The 11522-nt window shown below is 43.5% G+C and overlaps 1 protein-coding gene across 1 annotated transcript in view; it reads left to right on the forward strand.

Moving 5' to 3' along the window:
* The first annotated feature begins 3476 nt into the window (after positions 1-3476).
* RAPGEF5 (Rap guanine nucleotide exchange factor (GEF) 5) overlaps positions 3477-11522 on the forward strand; it is a 330713-nt gene continuing 322667 nt past the window's right edge. Inside the window, exon 1 of the mRNA XM_006832222.1 lies at positions 3477-3554. The gene's annotated coding sequence lies outside the window, so the exon portion shown is untranslated. The remainder of the gene's footprint in view (positions 3555-11522) is intronic.

Raw genomic sequence — 11522 nt, forward strand, 5'->3', positions numbered from 1 at the left:
TATTTTCAATAACCTCATATGCATGCGAAAGCTGGACAGTGAATAAGGAAGAATTGATGCTTTTGAGTTATGGTGTTGGAGGAGAATATTGAAAATGCCATGGGCTGCCAAAAGAACCAATAGATCCATTTTGGAAGAAGTGCAGCCAGAGTGCTCCTTGGAGGCCAAGATGGCCAAACTGCATCTCTCATACTTCGGACATATTGTCAGGAGGGAGAAGGATATCATGTTTGGTAAGGTGGAGGGTCAGAGAAAAAGAGGAAGACCCCCAACGAGATGGATTGACCAAGTGGCAGCATAGATGAACTCAAGTGAAGCAACAGTAGTGAGGTTGGCCCAGGATCAGGCAGTGTTTTGTCCTGCTGTTCAAATGGTCTTTATGGGTCGGTACTGACTCAATGGCACCTAACAACAACAACAACCATTTCCTGCTCTCGGAGGCTAAATGATGCTTGCAATTTATCATCTGACCCAAGCCAACTTTCCAATGTTCTTATTGATAATAGCATTATACCTCTGGTTTATGCTATAGAATTTATGGAATACAGTCCAAATTTCCCTTAAACTAAAAAACTGTGTGAAAGAGTGAAGACCAAGAATCTGGACTTCTTGTTGTTGTTATGTGCCGTGGAGTCAGTTCCGACTCATAGTGACCCTGTACAGGGTTTCCGAGGCTGTAAATCTTAATGGGAGCAGAAAGCCTCATCTTTCTCCTGCGGAGCAGCTGGTAGTTTCGAACTGCTGACCTTGTGGTTCGCAGCCCGATTCGTAACCACTACGCTACCAGAGCTCCTTACTAGGAGACAGAATATATATGTTTCATTTTGGAGTGGGGTAGGTTCCTGGTGTGCTTCAAATGGCATCATTAGGGGTGGTATGGCGCAAGCACCCACTAATCAGAGTAGATGTTGGTCAGTGTTGTTGTTAAATGCCCTGTATAGGGTTTCCACGGAGCGGCTGGTGAGCTTGAACCACTGACCTTGTAGTTCACAACAACATTGCAGTCTAGTGCATTAAACTGCACTACCACACCAGGACTCCATGTTGGTCAGTAGCGACCTGGAAACCCTCATGTTTGGTTAGGTGTTAACCCTTTAGTTGATGATGGCAATGGTCAAATGCTTGGCTCCTAACATCAAGGACAAAAGGCCTGGCAGTGTCCCTAGGAAATAAGAAGGAACAGTTCTACACAGGGTCATACAGGGTCACTATGTGTTGAAATCATCTCAATGACACACAATAATACACAACATCATGAGGAACTCTGCAGCATGGAAAGAGAGTTGGGGACACTCTGAAGCCCCAGGCAATGACTAAGTGCCACCTAGTGCTGCAAACATTCTAAAAACTGGCACATGTTACACAATACTCATAAATGGGATTTCAGCCTTTGATTGTATGACTTGTTAAGTATTGCTGAGTAGGTTCTGCCTCATATTGACCCTGTATAGAGTCTCCAAGGAGCAGCTGCTGGGTTTGCACTGCCATCCTTGTGGTTAGCAATCCAGTGCTTATCCTACAGCACCACACCTGGACTGCAAGATTATATGACAAATATAGAAAACAAATACATTTTAGAGTTAATTGCAGAACTGTTTCCAATTAATGCACACAACTTAAAGAGGTGATAGAATTTAAGGTCTGCATGTTATGACATGCAGTGGCACTGTAGGATAAGCACTCAACCACAAGGTCAATTTGAACCACAAGGTAGGCGGTTCAAACTCACCTGCTGCTCCTCAGAAACCCTATACAAGATCTCTATGAATCGGACCTGACTCGATGGCATTTAACAACATTATCAGCAGCATCTATTCTACTAGTTTCTCCCGTGTCTTCATTATCCCAGTCTTCTACTAGTATGACATTTTTCAGTGTCCAATAGGTTCTCTTTGCTGTCATGCTGATGTTTTTCTCAGTTTACTGTTCTTACTTGAAGACGCCTCCTTTCTAACTGGCTGACTCTTATCCAGTTAGCTTTGAGCACAGTTCAAACTTCCCTCCATTCATTAGCTTTGCCCAACCCAACCCAGAAGCATTTCTCACTTTCCTGGCTGAGTGCTCCTTATTATGCACACTCACTTGGTAATTACTAAGATTTCAAGACACCATCTTTATCTACTCCTGGGTTAAATTTTAAGTTCCTTAGGGGCAGAGGTCACACACTATCCTTTCTGTTTCCTTACATGGCCTCATTTCCATATGTCAGAATTTTTTAAAGTTTGTGAAAAAAAATTCCATTATATTTTAATCCCATTTTTACACCAAACATTTGAAATCCCTTGTATATTCACCAAGTATCTACCATATGGAGGGCTCTGACCTATTTGTTGTCTTTTTATTCCTTCTTCCTTTTTTTAAAAAAAAAATGTGAACAGGTTTATTTAGTTCTTACAAATACTCTGCAAAGACTGGGGTCCCCTTATCCTGGTACGGAGTAAAACCTGTAGTTGATTGCTGTTGAAGATAAATTGAGTTGGATGTGAAGACTCACAGATCTGCTGGAATAGTTTCTCTCTCTGTGCTTCAAGATTCCGAACTCCTGGAATGGTGTAAACAATGACTCACACCATCGTAGGCCTTTTACATTTTACCAAGCACATTCACGGTATACACCAGGCTTTCAGCGAGGGTCAGGTTCCAACATGTTAACAAAGATTCATCTTCAGGTCACCAGACTTGCGCCAATTTTGTTCAACACCTAACACAACCAACAGAAGTTATCTCCCCTTGTCCTCTAACGACTGGGCCAAAAGGGGAGCAATTCTACCCCAAAGGCGTTTGACTGTAGCAGCAGGCCCAGCCTGTCTTGAAGTTTTTTGACAAATGATTTTAGGAATAAAGGCTATGATTTTGGACTAGGCTGTGCAAAACAGCTCGCTTGGCCTAAGTCCAGGTCAACCCTGGCTTTTGGGAAAAGGAGAGGGAAGCAGGACTTTTTAACCTAAAGGGATTTGGGGGAGGTAGGCAGTAGAGTAGAGTTTCGTGTAGGATTCGGTGAATTCCTGCATTTGTGGACGAGCCCGATGACCAGGGTGCTCAGTGGCCAGGTTCCTTTTCCTCTCGCATCCAGGACAGTCTGAGGGGGCCAGATGTAGAGGTGGAGGTGAGCCAGTGGAGAGGGAGGGGCCGGGCCGGGGCGGGGCCGGACGCACCTGGGCTGGAAGTGGGTGGTGCGCGGGGCTGAGCCTCGCGGGGGACGCGGCGCGCTCCAATGGGCAGCGGCTGGCAGCGCGCCCCGCACCCGAGCCGCAGTCGCGCCCTCTCGCTGCCTGGCGAAGCCGCGGACGGCGCGCGGAGGCGAGCTCACCGGAGAGGAGCTTCGGCGACTGGGCATGAGGATGGCCGTAGGCTCGGTCAAGATGCAGCCGCCGTGTGAGAGCCCGGCCCTAGCCGCGGCGGTGGCGGCGGCCGACGGCGCCCTGCGCCGCAGCCCCAGCGCCCGCGAGCGAGAGCAGCCGCCAGCGTCTCTGCGGCCGCGGTTGAAGGATCTGCCGGCGCTGCTGCGGAGCGGGCTCACCTTGCGGAGGAAGCGGAGCGCAGCCGGGGGCCGGGTGAGTGCCCGGCCCGGCCCGAGGGGGAATGGGCGGCGCGCACGTGGAGCCCTTCCAGACCGCTGCGGGGGCGCCTGCAAGTTGGGAGGTGGTGGAAGGCGCGCTCTGCAGTCCGACTCGCCTGGAGAGGGGTCCGGGACGGCGGGGCCATAGGGTGCCCCCTGTGAGCGACGTTTCCCCTTCCCCCAGAGGCAGCTGGCTTAACCTCCGGGCACCTGGATTGAGGCTGCTGGACCGTGGGCATCGCTGGAAGAAGGGCCGTTTGCCTCTTCTCGGAGGGGAAACTGCAGGTGTCCAGCGCTAACAGGCTGCCCGCCCTGCGCGACAGAAAGCCTGGGGTCCCAGTTTGTAAGGGGAATGGGACCGTGTGTGCTTGTTTGGGGCGTCCCGTTGCAAGCTCTGGGCATTCGCCAAGGGGGGAGACCCTGGAGTTGGAAGTTCCAGGAAGACCTCCTTGCGCCTGGGGTCAAGCATCCTGGCCTTTATTCGTTGACGCCCCCTTGAACAGTAGGGTGCACACCCCAAGAACCTTCAATATTGACTTCCTGATGATGTGTTCAGATATGATTTCCTGGTGAAGGAGTTTCCTTGTGGGGTTCTAAGAGCGTCTAATGAACTGAGCAGGTCAGACATGTTTTGTATGCTAAGTAGTAATGGCCTGCTGACTGTCTCCTGGGATCTTTCACAAGTGTCTCAACAAGCCCCGCCAGGGCCTCAGGTCACGGCCCTGACTTACTCAGATTTCCCTGCTCACCAAGGCTTTGGGGCACCTTTGGTGGAGTCTATTGGGTTTTGGTTTAAATCGTCATCCTTAAGCAGTCTTTACCGAGGAACTGCAGCAATGTAAATTTTGTGGCTGTAATTTTTAAAATGAAGTCTTCATTGCCTTTGAAAGAAGATCTTGCTGGAGAGGACTCTTTAGCTTTTGGAAAGCTAGGTTTGTGGAAATTTAAGGATTAGGGAGGAACACTTGATTTGGTGTGACTTCCATTGGCTAGAGAAGGATCAGAATTGACACAGGTCTGTAACTTCTCTAACTAGACTGTGTTTGAGGAGCCCTAACTGAAAGGTTGTCATTTGGAACCCACCAGCTGCTCCAGGGGTGAAAGACAAGGCTTCTGTTCTTGTTAAGATTTATAGCCTTGGGAACGCTGCTTAACAATTCTCCTCTGTGCAGTAGCATTCTTTATGAGTCTCAATCCACTTGATGGCAATGGGGTTTGATTGAGATGGAATTCTGCCTCTCTTAGGTGTTTTCCTCCCCATGTAGGAGATGATTGTGCCATGGCTCACCCCAGAAGGCTGTTCTGAGGATGGTTGTTGCTAGTTGCCATTGTGTTGGCTCTAACTCATGGCAACCCCATGTGTGCAGAATAGAACTGTTCCATACGGTTCTCCTGAGGTGCCCCTGGGTATGTTGGAACCACCAACCTTTCAGTGTAGTCGAACACTTAACCATTTGCACTATTCAGTTCTGAGGATCATCTGGGGGACAGTGAACATTCTTAAATTGAGTGACATAGAATTACCCATAAGTAACCTCAATGTGTGGCCTTCAGCGTTGCCTGCAAGGAAAGCGAGGAACTGTGTCCCAAAGATGTAATGGCTATGCAAACACAAGCACCAGAGTTCTAGACTTTGCTGGAATTTAGGGGAAAGTAGGTCAAATTGTGTTCCTGTTATCCTTGACAGTTACTTTTTCATGGCACAGAATACTGACAATAAGAGGGCAGCTAGTCAATCTGTGACAAGAATTGCTGAGGGTTTCTGTATAAATAGATCTGTAATGTTCATCTGCATAGAAGCTTGTGTTTCTTGCTGCCTGAGATACTGTTTTTGCTTTGCCAAGATACTAGAACATATTTACCCTTCTCGTTTTAGTTATTCTGATTGTGGCTACCTCAGTAATGCCTACTTTATTAACCCTTCTTTGATTCTACTACTGTATTACTTTTTTTATTTTAATTGAAGGAAGGTTAATTGTCACATTCTCCAATATTGGAAACCCTTAAGTTTCCCTCCTTCTGTTTGGAATCGCTTAGGTGATTTTGAAGCTTTTCCTATCAAAGAAGTTAGAAGGGGGAAGAGAGAGGAAAAAACAGGTAAAATATGTACCAGACAGGCTGGTGCCTTGTGAACCTCTGGGATTGCTTGGTGAACTCATTTGGTTAGGGCAGTGGTGCTGATGCAAACAAGTCCTGACTGAGGTCCTTTTGCAGACCTCCAGGTTTGTGTGGGAAGGGCTTCAGATTAGACTTGAGTGATTATAGAGACATTAGCACAAATTCATTACCATGGCTGAAAGATAAGCATCTGAGTACATTAATCCTTGTTTTTGTTTTTACTTCTTATGGAGACTATGTGAGAATAGTATAGTAGTAATCACCCAAACTTCCATCCACAGTTATCCCTCTGCCTCGCTTTCTTTTATTGTGTGTGTGTATGGGGACTTGAGTATTTTAAAACCAAAATCCTAAGCATCATGTGGGCTCATTTGTCATGGTTTCAGTTTACATCTCAGATAAGGACTTTTTCAAAATACCAAACAATATGAACGACATTCCTTAATTATATTCCTTACTGTATTCATACTTTTTCAAAGACGTCTTTTTTACTTATGGTTTATTGGAACCAGGAACTAAATATGGCCCACACATTGCATTAATCATTAGGTTTCTAAGCAAATTTTGTAACAATTTCCCCCTCCTCTTTTCTTGTCATTGATTTACCAGAGTCTCTGGTAGTGTAGTGGTTACAAGTCGGGCTGCCAACCTCAAGGTCATCAGTTTGAAACTACCAGCTGTTCTGCCGGAGAAATATGAGGCTTTCTGCTCCCGTAAAGATTTACAGCCTTGGAAACCCTGTAGAAGGGTCACTATGAGTCGGAACCGACTCCCTGGTACTTAACAACTACAACAACAACAACAACTAGTCTAGTAGACTGTCCCACTTTTGGGGCTGATTCTTTACTTGTAATGTCCTTTATCTTGTTTCATTTTATTTTATTTTTGTGGTGCACTTTAACTTGTTCCTCTATTCCCGGCGTTTCCCATAATCTGGTAGTGAGATCTAGAGACTTGATTAGACTTGGTTTCCCAAAGGCAAGCATCCTTGTAAGTGGCTCTGTGAATAACCTATTGCATCACACCATGAGACACACAATGTTTGGAAATCTCCTTTTTTGAGATGTTAGATTGATTCATGGGTTCAGGTAATGTCAGGTTACGTTTCTGTCTTTTATGTAATGATTTTAACATCATGTACAGTTGTAACCAGGATCCTTGGTGATACAGTGTTTAAAGTACTCTGCAGCTAACCAAAAGGTTGGTGGTTTGGACCCATAGTAGAAAGATCCGACAGCTTGCATCTGTAGAAATTTATAGTCTTAGAAACCTTGTAAGACAGTTCTACCCTGCCTTGTAAGGTTGCTATGAGTGGGAACCCAATCATTGGCAGTAGGTTTGATTTGGGTTTACAGTTGTAACCTAGAGTTTTTTCCCTTTTATCGTTTTTTTTAAGTAATGACCTGGTGCCCTACCAGCCTCCAAAGGTAACTGTTGTAAATATCACTGGGTCTTTGTTTCATTCCACTGCAGTGAATGTGAATATCCCTTTTGATGCTGGACTTGCCCTTTCTCCTGTATATGGCCCAGGAGTCTGATTATTTTCTGCCACAAGATGTTCCAGACTCATCTTGTTTGATTCCTGCCTAGACCTGAAATCAGCCATCTTTTATTAACAATGAGTACTGAATCTTTTTATAGAAAAATCTTCATTTTCCCCAACTTTCATCTCTCTTAGTTCATTGTGTTATTTTCACCTTGCTCATAAGCCCCTCACCTGAATTTTTAGAGTATCCTGCTCACCTGAGACTGCTTCTGAGACTGGCATCTTCCCCTAAATTGCTTTGCTAGTAGCTGCATCCTCTCTTTCTATATACACTGTTGAAGTGTTGGTACTATTTTGAGCTTGGCTGCTTTGACCATATTTGCAGTGCTCTGCTACTGTCATCAACTCCTTGAAATGTTTCATTTCCAGCATCCAGAATGATTCACCAATCGTGCCAAGTTGATTGTTCACCAAAGTCTTCCAGAGGTTCTCTGCTTTTGGATTAGACATCAGAAGGTTGGCTGTCTTGTGTACCCTGATTTCTTTTCTGTAACTCAGGCACCAGCCTTCTGGCAGGAGCTCTGCAAACTTGAGAAACGGGGAGCAGCAGCTGGTGGCTCTCTGAATGAGGTTCTCTCTCTTTCATTTACTGTCTCTTTACCTAGATGATTCCTGCCAAAAAGAACAAGTAACCCTTCCCCTTTGTCCAAGGTGTGACTTGATACCTCCCTCCTCTGCCAGAAATTTGATTTTGTTGCTAGAGAAGCAGATACTTTCTAAATTATACCAGTATGTCTAATTTGTAATACATATATATATGTAGGATAAGCACTGAATTAAAAGGTCAGTGGTTCAAATTCACCAGCCATTCCTTAGAAACCCTGTACAGAGTTGCCATAAATCAGAATTGATTTGATGTCACTTGACAACAATATCTATATGTGTGTGTGTGTATACATATATGTGTGTGTGTGATATACATACATACATACACAGAGTCCTGGGGTGGTGCTGTGGGTTAATGTGCTGGACTGCAAGGTCTGTTTGAATCACAATGCTGGTGGTTCAAGTTCAATAGTCACTCCTCAGAAACCCTATACAGGGTTACTGTGAGTCAGAACCTACTCAACGGCACTTAACAATAACAACAATATATAGATGCATATATGGTAGTGGTTGTTAAGTGCTGTGGAGTCAGTTCCAACTCATATAGGGTTTCTGAAGCTGTAAATCTTTATGGGAGCAGAAAGCCTCATCTTTCTCCCGTGGAACTGCTGGTAGTTTTGAACTGCTGACCTTGACGTTAGCAGCCCGACTTGTAACTACTACGCTACCAGAGATCCTTCAGAGCTCCTTAGATGCATATATATGTTTGCAGGCAAATCATGTCATTTTTTCCCTATGTATTTAGAAGTCACCATTTATTTAATTTAAAGTAAAATCAGTGAGTAACACCTCATAGCACCGAGGTAGGTATATGTCTTGCATAGTCTGCATATTTTATGTATGTGTATCATATCACTTCATTTAAACTTCACAACAAGTCTGTGAGTTAGATGCCCTTATCCACATTTTATAGATAGGGAAATTATAACACAGATAATATATGAAATTTGCCTAAGATCACAAAATTGGTAAAGAGTGTAGGGGGAAGGAGGTCTGAAGCTAAGCAGTCTGGTTTCAGAGTCCATGATGATCTGAATGACTATGTTTCATTTTCTTCAAATGCATTGAGGGCAAAGGGTCTATTTACTTTAAATGACTGTGGCCTTATAGTGCCTACTGATAGAACCTTATCACTCTGAGAATGGTCAATAAATGCTGTTGCTAATGTCAGACTTCTCTTTCATTTGTACACACAGAAGCTGTGACAGATTATGGGGGTGTGGTGGCGACAGACATTGTGGTTATAGGTGGTTGGCGACTATTAAAATTTTTAAAATGGCATTCTGCACGTCATAAGCAAATATAGCCCAGGCCCACCTTAATCAATACCAAGTAAAAAAGACTCATGAATTAGCCTTTCAGAAGATAAAGGCCTATAAGGAAAGCATGTATCTTCTACGGAAGGTGAGTCCGATCAGATATGATCTTATTTTGAGAAACATGGACTTCAGTGCCATTGCTTGCTGGCAGATAACCAGCTCAAACCTTGATAATGTAAAAGTTACATTAGCTCATTCTATTAATAACAGTACACTTCATGGATGTCACCCCCAAAACTATTTATCTGAGAGGGAGAAAAATAAACAAACCTATAGAATCATCTATTCCATTTTAATTTTATCTGAACTCAGGCTGGTTAAGACTCAATTTTTCCCTCTTCCTCACTCCCTCCCTAGTTATAGGATTTGGTCCCATAATTTACTCAGTGCTGTCATTCTGCTATGAGTCGGTACCAACTCAATGGCAGCTAACAACAACAATCCCTCTATGCTTCCAGGAGTTTCTCGGAGCCTGGCTTTCCGTGTCGGTAATAAGATACACTGTAGGTCATGTTTTTCTGAGAATTGAGACAATGTATATACTGTTGAACACAAGGAAGTTTTACTTTTTCCTTCCCCAGATGCTTATTCTAGCCAAATGTATTTTCATAGGCCTATTTATGGAAATGAAGGCACACAAATATTTTAGATTCATATGCAATGTCAGATTCCATTTATAAAGAAAAATGGTGTCCTAGTACGTAGTGTACATTTTAGGTGGTGTCTAAATACTGATAGCATGACAATGTAGCTTGAGAGAAGAATGTTTCACACTCTTAAATTCACTTGACAGTAACCGGCAACCCGTACAGATAAAAATAGATGGAGAAGGTGGGAGATAAGTTATCAGTGATGACTTTGAGTACTTGTGATTTACCCCCCCTCAATATTACATAACAGCTGCTTTGAAGAATAGTGATGAGGATTCTGGAAGGTAGTTAGTTAGTGAGAAGTTACAAGCTTATGTAAAGGGAAAATAGTTAAAATCATTTAAATTTTGTTGTGGTGAATTATAATACACCTTTCATAATGCATGTGGAAAAGGGAACATCTGTCAGTGTCATCGTAGATACTGGCACATCCTTATCAGATTTAAACCTCAACAGACTTTTTTTAGACTTTGGTATTTATTGCTAAATTAACCAAACCATATATCTATTCACAGTTTCTACCTGAACAGTTCAATAATATTGGTTCCATACATCACATTCTGTCTTTATCCATGCTGTCTTATCACCATTAATTTAGACTTGTTGTTATTTATTGTTAAGCGCTGTCAAGTCGGTTCCAAATCGTAGTGACCCTGTATAGGGTTTCTGAGGCTTTAACTCTTCATCTTTCTCCCATGGAGCAGCTGGTGGGCTCAAATTATAGACCTTGTGGTTCGCAGTCCAGTGTTGATTGTATGGAGCCCCTGGGCTGTCTGCCTCTCAAAGTTCTCATTTGTGTTATAGATTAAATCTTGTCTGTTTACTCATGGATAATTCTTTATAAGAGTGCTGTGCTCGGTAGTGTAGTGGATAAAAGTCAGACTACTAACTTCAAGGTCAGCAGTTTGAAACTACAAGCCATTCTGGGGGAGAAAGATGAGGCTCTCTGCTCCCGTAAAGATTTACAGCCTCAGAAACCCTATACAGGGTCACTATGAATCGGAACTGACTCCAAGGCACATAAGCACTACCACCATGCTCAAAGTAAACATTCTTTATCAGTTGGGCTAAACTTACTTAGTGTAACGACGGCTTCATGAGATAATTTTGTTTCAGTGTTTAAGATTATTTCCAGGCATTACAGATTCAGAGGTTCCCTCAGCCTCAATGGATCCAGTAAATCTGGTTTCCATATGAGTTTGAAGAATTTCATTTTTTTTGGTCAGGAACATCTTTTGGGTCCTTGATCAAAGCATTCAGGAATGGTTATGAGGCACCATCCACTTCTTCTGGTCTCATGGTAATAGAATATCAGTAGACATTTTTAGGGAGTGGGTACTAGCCCCATTTTCATATGTGAGGGAACTATAGTCCAGAGAGGTTAAGTAATTTCCCTATGATCACCCAACTAGGAAGTGGCAAAAGTAGAATGGCGCTTAAGACTGTCTGACTCCTAAGGTATGTGATCTTGCCACAATACCATGCCACCTAAGACCTCGACATAATTGTTACACAGGGTGTAATGAAACAATGGATCAACTAAGTATACTAGCTCATTTTCTTTCCAGTGTCTTCGGTAATGGTTTTCTACATCAGTTTTCAATTACCCACAAGTAGTGTTTGGCTCTTCACTTTCAGCGATCAAGGTTGTATCATCTGCATATCGCAGGTTGTTAATGAGTCTTCCTCCAATCCTGATGCCACGTTTTTCTTCATAGAACCCA

The sequence above is a fragment of the Chrysochloris asiatica genome, unplaced genomic scaffold, assembly GCF_000296735.1.
Source record: "Chrysochloris asiatica unplaced genomic scaffold, ChrAsi1.0 scaffold00006, whole genome shotgun sequence".
In the NCBI taxonomy this organism is placed as follows: domain Eukaryota; kingdom Metazoa; phylum Chordata; class Mammalia; order Afrosoricida; family Chrysochloridae; genus Chrysochloris; species Chrysochloris asiatica.